The sequence below is a fragment of the Cavia porcellus genome, unplaced genomic scaffold, assembly GCF_034190915.1.
Source record: "Cavia porcellus strain 051 isolate PalLab524CR breed Dunkin Hartley unplaced genomic scaffold, mCavPor4.1 scaffold_4, whole genome shotgun sequence".
NCBI classification, from domain to species: Eukaryota; Metazoa; Chordata; class Mammalia; order Rodentia; family Caviidae; genus Cavia; species Cavia porcellus.
The window spans coordinates 117760586-117772956 of NW_026947487.1; positions in this window are offsets into that span (position 1 = coordinate 117760586).

Below are 12371 nucleotides of genomic sequence, written 5' to 3' on the forward strand. Positions count from 1 at the left end.
GTTCAATATAGTTCTAGAAACATGAGCTGGAGCAATTTGACAAGAAAAAGAATATAGATAGAAAAGAAAGAAGTTAAATTATCATTACTTGCAGATGACATGATAATCTACATAGAAGACCCCAAAATCTTCACCAACAGATTTTTTAGATTTAATAACCAAATTCATTAGTGTAGCTGAACACAAGTCAACACTCAAAAGTCAACAGCCCTCCTATACCTGGATAACAAATACACTAAGAGGCAAATTAAAGAAACAACACTCTCATAATAGCACACAAAAAGAATAGCAAGGAATCAATCTAAAGAAGGAAGTAAAATACCTCTAAATTGAAAACTGTAGTACTCTGAAAAAAGAGATTGAAGAGGATATTAGAAAATGGAAAGATATCTCTTGTTCTTGGGTAGGAAGAATGAATATAGTGAAAATGACCATAATTCCAAAATTGTTACACAGATTTAATGCAATCCCAATCAAAATTCTGACAGCCTATGTCATAGATTTAGAGATAATAATCCTAAAATTCATTTGGAACAAGAAGAGATCTAGAATATCAAAGGCAATTCTGGGCAACAAAGTCAACATAGGAGGGCATCACAGCCTCTGACTTGAAAGTACAGTACAAAGTTACTCCAATAAAAACAGCATGCTCCTGGCAAAGAAAACCAGCCAAAAACCACAAGAATAAATGGAACAGAATAGAAGATGCAGAAACACCTCCAGAGATACTTAGCCACCTTATTTTTGACAAAGGTGCCCAACAGCTTCACTGGAAGACAGACAGACTCTTTAATAAATGGTGCTGAGAAAACTAGCTTTCCACATGCCAAAGAATAAAACTGGACCCATATATTTCATTATGCATTAAACCAAAATTGAAGTGGATCAAAGATCTAAATACTAAAACAAACAACGAAATGTGCTGGAAGATAGAAGCTGTAGAACTCTTGAAGACATTTTTGTAGGCAAAGACTTTATGAACAAAACCCAGATCACCCAGAAACTATCACAGAGAATCAATGACTGGGATCTCATCTTATTAAAAAAGTTTTTTGGTGCCAGGGATCAAACTCACAACCTTGTGTTTGCTAAGCAGGCACTTACACCACTGAGCTAAACCCCCAGCTCTTATTTAAAAACTTTTGCAGAGCAAGAGAAACTGCCAGTAGCACCAGAGGCAAAGCACAGTGTGGGAAAAATACTTTGCCAGCTTTTCCTCAAAGGATTACTATCTAGAATATATAAAGAACTCAAAAAAATCAGACCCCTCCCCAAAATTGAAGATCTGATTCAAGAAGGGCATCTAAAATGAACAGATACTTCTCAGATGGAGAAGTGGAAATAAATATGTGAAAAATGTTCAGCATCACTGGTCATTCCACAAAACAAAACAACACTGAGATTCCATCTCACTCCAGAAAGAATGGCTTATCATCAAAAGACCAACCAATAACAAATGCTGATGGGCTGCAGGGAAAAAGAACCCTTCTCCACTGTTCATGGTTGAGTAGACTGGTGCAACCACTGTGGAAGTCAATGTGGAGATTCCTCAAAAAACTAAAACTAGACGCTCTAGTCAACCCAACTATTCCCCTTCTTGGTATCCCCCCAAAAGAATTAAAAGCACCATGCCATGGTGATAGCCATATTTATAGTAGCACATTTTGTAATAGCTAAGTCTTGAGAAAAAACACAAATGCCCATCAACCAATGGATGGGCAAAGAAGATGTGGATTTTTTGTACAATAGAGTACTACTCAGCCATAAAGAAATATAAACTTGAGACATTTTGAGGTAAATAGATGCACCTTGAGACCATACTCTTAAGTGAAATAAATCGGACACAACTATGTAAATACTCACATTGTTTCTGTGGTGTGGGAACTGAAAAGTAAATAAAATACTCAGCTAAGATTTATATATTCTGGAAAAATAAAGAGAAGATTATGGACCAATAAGCAGCAAAGTAAAAAGCGTCTCTGAGAGAAACATCTCAGATGCTGGAGTATAGCATCCTGGAGAAGACCAGATAGAAGGAGATGGATCCTCTTAACCCAGGAAGAAACTAAAGTGAAAAAAAAATGAAAGAAAGAAAATAAAAGAAAAACATGGACAGAAGGCTGTGGCCAGATGCTCTCTCACTGGGGCCTGTCCCACTGTGTGTGCAGCATCACTGGAATCTGAAGACGCACGGTCATGGTGAAGCTGGGGGTGGGCAAGCCCAAGGGTCTCGGCAGGAGGACGCAGTCATGGAGGGGAGCAGCAGAGCAGAGCACTGCACCACCTCACGGTAAGTGTGGGGAATTCAGTCCTCCTGAGGAAGTGGGTAAAGATTGGTCGGGCAACATTTTGGAGTCAGGCAGGATAAGTCTGAACCAGAACTGCAGCCAGCTTCCTTCAGCCACTCCTAGCACAGAGCAGATTGGTGAGAACTGCTTGGCTTGGGCTGAGTCGCGCCCCTGTTCACGATCCAATAGCCAAAGACAAGGCTTCCCTGAAGCTATGCTTAACCAGCTCTGACCGCATGGCACACAGGACTGGCCCAGGAGAGGTAAACACAAGAGAAAGAAACAGCATCTGATATAAAGAAATATCTTCATGAAGTTACAAAAGAACTTAAAGCAGAAATACTACTACAAGTATGGAAATGCTAAGCACCTTTCAAGAAGATACAGATGGAAGGATGGAGGAGCACAGAAAAAGGAGGGGAACTTTTGATGAAGAATATAAAAAATCTTGAATACATTAAACAGATTCAAGTTAAACAAATTAAAAACTCCATTGAAAGCTAGCAAAACTGCTTGAAAGAAACTAAAGATTTGCAACTTGTGATCGCAAAAGGAAAGATCTCTTAAAAATAACAAGGAACCAGGCAGTAACAATACAACAGCTAGAAGATGACAAGAAGATCTATAACTTAAGAATAGAAAATGTGAATGAAGAAGCAGGGGTAAACACAAATGAAATACAAAGGCTATTTACAGAAATAATTAAAGAAAACTTCCCAAGCATAGGAAAAGGAAATTATATTCAGATATACAAGGCATACAGAACTCCAGCCAGCTACAACCAAAATAGATCTACATCCAGACATGTAATAATCAAGATCCCAGAAATTCAACACAAGAACAAATTATTAAAAGCCATCAGAGAAAAGAAACAGATCATTTGTAAAGGAAAACCCATCAGAATCACGACAGACTTCTCAACACAAACCATCAAATCAAGAAAAGCTTGCAGTAAGGTATTCTAAGCCCTGAAAGAAAATAACCTCCAAGCCATCATGATGTACCCAGCAAAACTATCTCTCAAAATTAATGGAGAAACAAGATGCTTCCATGACAAAGAGGAACTGGGGGAGTTCGTGACCACCAAATCAACCCTACAAAAATTACTGAAGGACATTCTAGAGAGAAAGCAAAAAGACCATGGTTTCAGGAACAGCAGCAGAGGGGGCTCACTGAACATTTGGTTGGAAAGATATAACACTTTTATACAATGGAGAACTACCCAGCTCAAAGGGAGGAAAACCTTGAGGCTCTTACAGGTAAATGGATACAACTTGAGACCAAGCTCAGGAGTAAAAAGGTTCAGAATCACTTAGGTCAATAGCAGGCTGCTTCCCTAATCTAAAAACTAAAGGAGTTAGTGGGATGCAAAATGTACAGTGCACCCAGGGAAAGTTAAAGGGGAGGAATTGTCTAAAAAGGGAAAGCAGAGGACATTGTTAATCTTGTATCAGGATTTCACTCTGTTTAGTCTGGTTATATTCTGTTCCAGTCTGTCTACTTGTCCTAGATTTGATGGCATGGACAGGTATTCCAAAGATAGCAGGATATATATACTACAGTAACCATTTTTAACTTCCTTTTGACTTAATCCTAAACCCTATATTGCTTTCACTGTCTTGTTTTGACTGACTTTCTTTGAATCTGTTATGTTTGATAGTATCAAGTCTGAGAGTATATGCAACTACTCAGAAGACAATAAGATTCACTAGGGTACCCATTCTGGTTTGACTGTTACCTTCTATAATCAACGTTCTGTTTTTATTGATTGTGTTCTGTACTGCTATGTCCAATTTTATTGGGCCTGATGATATGGGCAATTCTATTGAAGATAACAAGAGCCATTGTGTATAAATAAGGATGAAAATACATGTTACATATTGTGAAATAGGAATAAAATGTCCCAATGGGAAGAGGGATTGAAGGGAGGGTCGGGAACGAGGCAAAAAAGAACCAAGAGATGTCAGGTACAGGTACAAATTCCCTGTCATCAAGGTGATCATTACGTGCACCTAAAATGTACCAAGAAATTTAATCCTTTTTTAAAAAAACTGCTGTTGCAATTGTTCAAATTGTCCTTCCATCAACAATGTGTGAGTGTTACTGATTAAGGGTCAGTTCTGCTCACCCACAATAGCCGAGGGACAAGAGCTGATGGGAAGGGAATCGGGAATCAGGTTGTATGACAGGTAGTTAACTGATCAGAAGATGGCTGGATTCTTGCCCCAGTGACTGTTCCAAAAACTTCGGGTACGTGAAAGGGTTTGGGTGGGGAGTGGGCCGCAAGGCTCTGGCTGAGTTGTGCACCTGCCGCTCAGTGCCGTCTTTTCCTTTCTCACACTTAGAACATTCCAGCAGTTCCAAACAACCTTCTGTTTCCTCACTCATCCTGTGATCTTTGAGATAAATACCTTATTTTCGTGCAGGCTACATCTGATTCTTCTTTTAATTAGAAAACAGGATTAGAAGTCCTTGGCCTACACTCTGATGTTATGTGAAGACTATAAATTGTTCCAGCCTCTGAAAAACGAAGGAAAGACTGCTGATTAAGGGGGGCCTGGAAATCAATGCTTTCTCTCTTTGCTCCCTCTTACTGGAATAGCAGACTGTACCGTCTCAGCCACTTAAAAAGGTTTCATTTCCCTGTAGGCGTGATGAGATTAGGTAACGGGAAAGCAGGATGATTTTGTAAAAGGCAGTTTTCCAGAACAAAGCTGATTTTGAGTGGAATGGCACGAGAGGAAGTGGCGTGGTCCTTACCACTATTATGTGATCATCTGAATCACTCATCCTCACCAGCGCTGGGAGTCACCCGCCATATGTATTCGGCCACATTGCTGTGGAGGAAATCATTGCTTTGCAGGGTTAGCTCGCATTTCCTTGGAGTGGGATAGTTTTTCCTGTAACGCCCATTTAGACACCTTCTTTTGGAAGTGCTTGAGATCCTTTATACCAGATATTTTATAGCTGACTGGCTGCAGAACTCCAGCGACTTCGGCATTGTGGATTGCAATAGACTTTGAAAAAGATTCAGTGTTAGTCCGGATGTTCCAATGCTCCTGCTCTACAGATTGCTTCCATTCCTCATGCCCACGTTTGTTGAGTCCCTTCTGTGTATTTGGACAATTTGCTCCCATCCCCTCCGGTGCCTTCTTCAGCCCATGCTTCCCTTGGCTTCCTTCCCATCTGTCTCCTCTTCTTCTTCCACTAGAGATGCTTGCTGGGCCCCTGAAAAATACTGAGGAGAACCAGGTAAGAGAAAACAATAATCTTCTTGGTGGCTAGTTTGGACTCTGAGATCCCCAGATTTGCCCTGCTTTCTGGGTGTTCTATCAGAGTTCACGTAGTCATTGGATTCCTGCTCAGGATTCAAAATTATTTCTGGTGTCCCTAAAGCAAAGGTCTCCCCAGAGCTGCAGAATGAAAACTGGATTTCAGCTCTTCTCCACTGCTGCTTGCTCGTTTCCCAGGGTCTGATGCTACCTCGAGCATTTTAGGATGAATTCTAAGGTGGTTATGATTGGAACTATTCTATAGTGTTTGGTAAAGTTGATGTACTTGACTGTACCAAATGCACTCTTTGGTCACACCCTGCCTAGGCAAAAACTGGCCCGACTTCCTCATCAAGGTAAGCATTCTCAGAATTGCCTGGTTCGTGGACCGTCTAAAATGCACTTCGAAGGCAAAAGCATAGCCTAGGAAAACAAGAACAGACTCTGCATTTGGCCAGCACCTGAAGCTCTGCAACATTCAGAATGGGGAGGCCCTAGAAGGCGGAAGCCTTGCCTTGCAGGTTTCTCTGAATACGAATAAAAGAAGCCATCCTGCAGGAATGAGCCGGTTTCCAGGGAGGCCTGTCATCTGATGGTCAGGAGCTAAGCACTGGGAAATCGGCCACAGCCCCGCCCAGCAAGTTCCACTGGCCCACTCAGCTTTGCTCTGGGTCGCCCTCACGTCTTGTTGGATCCCTGCACCTGGGCTGTTACCGTAGGAAACTGGATACACCTCAGACCAAAACACAAGCTTCTGCTTGTAGCATGGAGGCTGTGGACCTGGTGCTGAAACTCTAACCTGGGTCTGACTTCATGATCAGGGAAGGAATGGAGCTGGGCAAACTGTGAACCCTCAGGTTTGGGTTTCAGTGACTAGGAAAGGCAGGCCTCTGAGAGACCCTTGGGCATCCTGAAATATCCCACGGGTGTTCATGAAGACCATTTGTCCCTCTTACACCTCCTAGACCAGTTGCTAAAGGTTTCCTCTCTAGTGGCTTCTTTTCAGAAGCATGATGGCGGCTACACTGATGAGTAGAGTGTATATCAAACTGCTCACCTTCCCCATCCTCACTCTGGGGGGAAATAACTAAAATCAGGAATCCCGAGTGCTTAGGTGCAAAGTGCTCCTCGCGTGCCTAGCTGAATGGCTCTGATCAAATATTCATATTAGTAACTATTAGTTTATTTAGTTGCTTCTAGTTTCTTTCCCAGATTATACTGTCAACTCGAGAGGAAGCAGAAACGCACCTTTTGTGTTCCCAGGGCCTGGCACCATGCCCCACACAGGTCAAACCTCAGTTAACCGTTGTTGTGTGACAAGCTGGTAATGCAGTGAGTGAAGATTAAAGAAAAATAATAATAATAATTTGGAAGTTAAAACAAGATTCTTTCCTGCTTCAGGGCCATGTAGACTGAACTGACCAAAAGATCTGGAATTCATGTCCCAGATCGGATCGTGGAAGGCAGAGCAAAGGAAGTAACAACACAGAAACATTTGACCTGTGCTGGGATGCGTGGGATCAATAAGATGCACTACATAATAAAATTACAAAATATTTCTTGCCTGAGAGTTCACTTTGCCTAGTATCAGGACAGTTACACCAACTGTGGTGGTCACCTCTCCATCACCATAATCAATGTCTGAAACCTTCAGTTTCTGCAGAGATAAGGTTTGTGTGGGCTCACACGTGTGGAGGTTTCTGTCCGTAGCTGATTGACCCGTTGCTTTGGGGCTGTGTTGGAGTAGCAAATTATGGCGGAGACGTGGCAGAACGATACCACTCACCTCTATAGCTTCTCCTCGAGCTGCAAGAATGCCAGGCCCCGCAATCCATTTACTGGAGACAGCACCGGTGACCTGAAGCCTTCCCACTAGACCACAGCCCTAAAGTTTCTAGCTCCTCCAAATAGCACTGTGCTTGTTATTAAATTAGTGTTCTCCTGGGGTATCTTTTCTTTTTTATCATTTTAACCTTCCATCTTGGATTGATTCTCTGTTGCTGTCCTCCTGTTTTCCCTGTCTCTGTGAATATTAACCAAGGACCCCGGGTGGTACCCCAAATGCCTTATACATAAAAGGGCATAGTATACCTCAGTTCATGAGCTTAATTTGTTTTATGATGGCCTCAGTCATGTTTGTCACCTGATGTAGAGTCTGTACATGGAAGCAGAATTCTGTTGAGTATGTTTGTTTGAGCACTAAACTATTTATAAACGGAGACATTACAGTAAATACTACATAGATAGTTGTGACATTATATTGTTTAGGGAATGACGGTAAGAAAAAAAAGCCAGTACGTGTTCAGTACAGAAATGATGTTTTATATTTTCAATCTGCATTTGGTTGAATTCCCGGATGTGTAAACTGCACATAAATAAGACCGAAGCACATTTCTGTCTCCCACCCAGGGACTCCTGGGATTTGAGCTGGATTCGTCAGGCTTTGGACTCACTGCCCCTTCCCGTGTCTTCTCACCCGGGGCCACTGCATTGTGGTCTATCTAAGTGGGACTGTCTCTCATCTCTTTAGTGCCAGCTAAAACGAAGCAGAAATCACAGGCCATCAAGAGGTCGTGATGGATCAAGAAGCCCCAGTTCCCTGTCTGTCCAGCACACTCCAGCGATGCCACGTGCCACCTGCTCAGCCCTCAGCTTCTGTCCCTCGTGCTTTCCTTCACTCTGTTCACGGATGCCTTAGAAGGAGCGTGTTCTATCCCCGTGCACTATTTCACTGAAGACAGAAATTAAAGCTCCTTGGAGACACTGAATTACTGTTCTTTTTCCCTACTTGAAACACTGATGAATCATTTTTACCCTGATTTTTCAAAGAAATATAAATGCTGAGTACAATTTTCAAACAGGAAATTTTGACAATTTATACACCATGCACCCACAAGAAATGTATATGTTGTGTACGTTTCCTCCCTTCCCGATGATGTCTCTACAGGAAGGGGCTTATAGGCCTTGAGAATTTAGGGAATTTCCCCAACTCAGAAATCCTTCATTTAGAAACTTTGGCTACATTCCGTATCAGGCAGTCTCTAGGTACTTTTTGGAAAAGAGACTTCCCAAGACCTGCCAATGAAATTCAATCATGCTTGACACATAGTAGGTGTTAGATGGATGCCTTAGGATTAATGAAAAATCATTTCTTCTCCGGAATCCTCATTTTTCTTCTTCTTAATGTAACAGATCCATTTGCTGAGTAATAGACCATACGCTCTGTAAGATAGCTAACAATACCCAGTGTAACCAAGAGCAAATCTTTTGCTGTCATTCAAGTTCTTTGTCCACTTAACGCAGAACTCTCTAAGTTCACTATCAGTAAACCAACCCATAAGCATGAGATGATGGGCTTTGAAGATGGGCTCATCTACTGTCTTGGTTACTTTCTCATTGCTGAGACAAAATACCCAACACTTGAAGTTAAAGGAGGAGAGGTTTATTTTAGCTTATGGTTTGTGGATGTTTCAATCCATAGTCAGCCAGCTGTAATGCAGGATAGTACAGCAGAGGAGAAGCAGTCCATGGCAGGGCAGGCAAGAAAGTAGCAAGTCTGCCTTCCGTTTTTCCCTTTATGTGCCATCAGGCTACAAGCCTACTGGTTGATGCCAGCCCGTGCAAAAGGTGGGGCTTCCCATTATTCACACCAAGGGCTATGCTAAACTAGTAAACTAATTTAGTTATCGCACACCCTTAATACGTATTTATACACCCCAAATCCAGCCAGCTCTGAAGAGCACCACCTATAGGACATATAGATATAAGCCACAACATCTACGAAAGCCTAATCTAGGAAGAGCCAGTAAACAACCATTAACGGTGGGAAAGAGACAGGCTCCTTTGATCCCTGATCCTTTTTTCAGTGAAGGATGATGTTTCCCTAGGTCTTTCCTCATGGCTGAGCTGGAGCTGTGACTGGGTCAGTCAGTTCTGGGACAAGCTATCTGGGACTTCTAAACCCATGCACTACTGTCATCACCAGCGGGAGGGCAAATTAGTTGTCTCTCTGACACAAGTTATCATCCACGTGTGGTCATTACGCGCACCACAGTGCTGAGAAAGACTCTGAGGCTACATCTATGCTAGCAAAGGGCTTCTGGATGCTTAGCCATCCCTACCTTGATTATCACTTTCATCCAGACTTTGCAACTAAGCCAAAAATATCTGTGGTATTGTTAGTAAGCTCTGGCATTGTCTAGAAACTCTCTAAAACCATCTGACTGAGGACGCGTGGCTTTGCTTGCCTTACAGCTTATCCATGGACCCAACTCTGTAAAAGTTAATAGTTTGGAGAAAACTGAGAGGAGGCAAATTACTTTTGTCAATAGGGATGCAGATGACTCTTGATCAGTGCAAAATACAGCCTCAGTGATTGTGAGTGTATGGCTTCATACAGTTTCACTGACTTTGTAGTTTGTCAGTTTACATGTAAGTTAGCGATCTGTTTCTCACATCCCCTTTATAAAAGATTCGAATTTCTATACCAACAAGAGAGTCTTGTCTCTGAGTCCACTTTGCCATCCACTGGTTCTCTTACCAAGACAAATAAAATTTTGATGTGTGTTCAACATGTATCTATACAAGACTTTAAGGTTTTCTGAAAATTATTTCTTGAAACTGTTGAAGGAAGAAGGATGTATCACATTGAGAGTTTGAATTTCAACGTAAGAATTTTGGGAGGACACAGACATCCAGTCCATGACGCTTAACTCAGAAACAGCCATTCTAAGCTGCTTTGCGGATCTGTCACCAACAAGACATGACAGGAGCAATGTCCACCAGGTTTCAAACGCTCAACCAAGCAAAATTCTGGGCACTGGGTAGAGAGCTTAGAGTAGGGAGAGCCTGTGGATTCTTCTCCAGTTCTCTTCCAGTTCTCTCTCCAGTGCTCCCCTTCATAAGCCCCCTAAAAAAGACATCTTTCAACACTTCCGTTCCCTTCCATCTCTCCAGCCTGCTCAGGTCAAACCCTAAGCTCACTCTTAGGCTTCTGTCTCTGAGGGAAGCTCCTTGAGGACTTGGGGTTAGGAGGATTTTTCCTACAGGGAGAGATGAGAATCCAGGACCTGCCTGGGACCATTCCTCTGAGTGCTGCCAGGTGGTACAGGGGTTTATCTGAGAGTAGGGTGGAGCTACCGGGATATGCCATGGGAAGGGCACCTGCCTTAGCTTTCACACTCAGGGGATTTTTAAGGGGCTGTGTTTGTTGGAAGCCATTCATCTGAAGGACCCTCGAAGACGTGAAGTTAAAAGGTCCTTTGAAAACATGATCGTGATGATGGTGAACACAATCCTGTGAATAATGATGATGTGCTTGCAAGTAACAGAAATGAATTCTGAATGTCCTTCATCAAAATGAAACGTGTCTACATGAGGCTCTGTAATCAAAGAAAGCCTAGACAGACACGCTTGAAAAGTTAGACAGACAGGAACAAGTGTCTCCAAAGGGCCAAGAAACAGGAAACAAAGCCATTCATGGGAGGAAATCACCACTATTCTTCAAATCACTGATTCAACCCCAAAGCCTGGGAGCACAGTCCCTCTGAAACAAGATGCAACAAAATCCTGGTGGAGCCCACATGGTGAGAGCCAAACCTTTTAGGTGATCACTGGCAATTCAGTGATCACTGCATGTCTAGGATGTGTTCATATGCCCTGTTTTAAAGGGTTAAAAGCATGGGGAGACAGGAGTAAGATCATGGGGCTTTGATAGTCGGGGGAAGCCCACTGCTTTACACCCAGATCTCACTCCAAAGGAGCACCCCCGAATATGAAGTTAGGTGGATGCTGTAAGCTGTAATTCCCTTCCAAAAACTCCAGTATTACAATGGCAATGACTTGTGTGGACCTGACCTGTGACCAGTTTAGACCCATTTCACTGCTTCAGGGGAGTAATGAAGACTGAAGTGTGCATTTTGTGCTCATCAGTGAAACTTTTTTGTCTTAACATTTGAATCTTTCCTAAAAAACTATACCAAGACCAAAGCACAGGATATTTCAACCTAGGACCTTCTCTATAACTAATTCATCTCAGAGAGAAAGGAACAGAACAGGGTCATGCCAGAGAGAGAGGTCTTGTAATACCCAGCAGCAAATCGTCACCCATGATCCCAAAGGAGGAAGAATGAAAAGTGGAATTAAACAAAAGACTCTCTGTGGTAATTTCTGGGAGAATCACCTGTGGCCACAACAACCCTGCACAGACGGAACAAGTGGAGATGGAAATAATCTAAGCCAAAAGCCTTGAGCCTGCCATGGATTCCCTGCATCTTACAGTAGGCTTGGGCCCTCTCCTCAGTCACTGCTATATTTTGCAGCACAGAAGATAAGTTTTATGAGATCCAAGTAGCCAACCTTTTCACACTAGATACAGTCACCTCTCATTCTTACCTTAGGCAGGTACTGTGTGACTCCAGTAACCTAGAATTGCCAGTGATCACCTGAAAGGTTTGGTTCTCACCATGTGGGCTCCACCAGGGTTTTGTTGCACCTTGTTTCAGAGGGACTGTGCTCCCAGGCTTTGGGGCCGAGATCCCAAAATAAATCCTAACCACATATTTCAGTTCTATTGCAAAGAACTGATGGGCAGTAATAGCACCTAATCTAAATCCTTCTTTCTTTTTATCTTTAATCTCTTTTCTCTCTTAGGACGTTGAGGCATTGCCCATTTTCTCTGTCAAGCATTATTTTTTTCTTCATCCTTCATCCTGACCTGTGCCTTGATTGTGTGTTTTCCAGGGATTAACACTTTTTGCAAAAGATAGAAACTCAGTTTGAAATAGCCTAAATGAAATTTATTGGCACACAG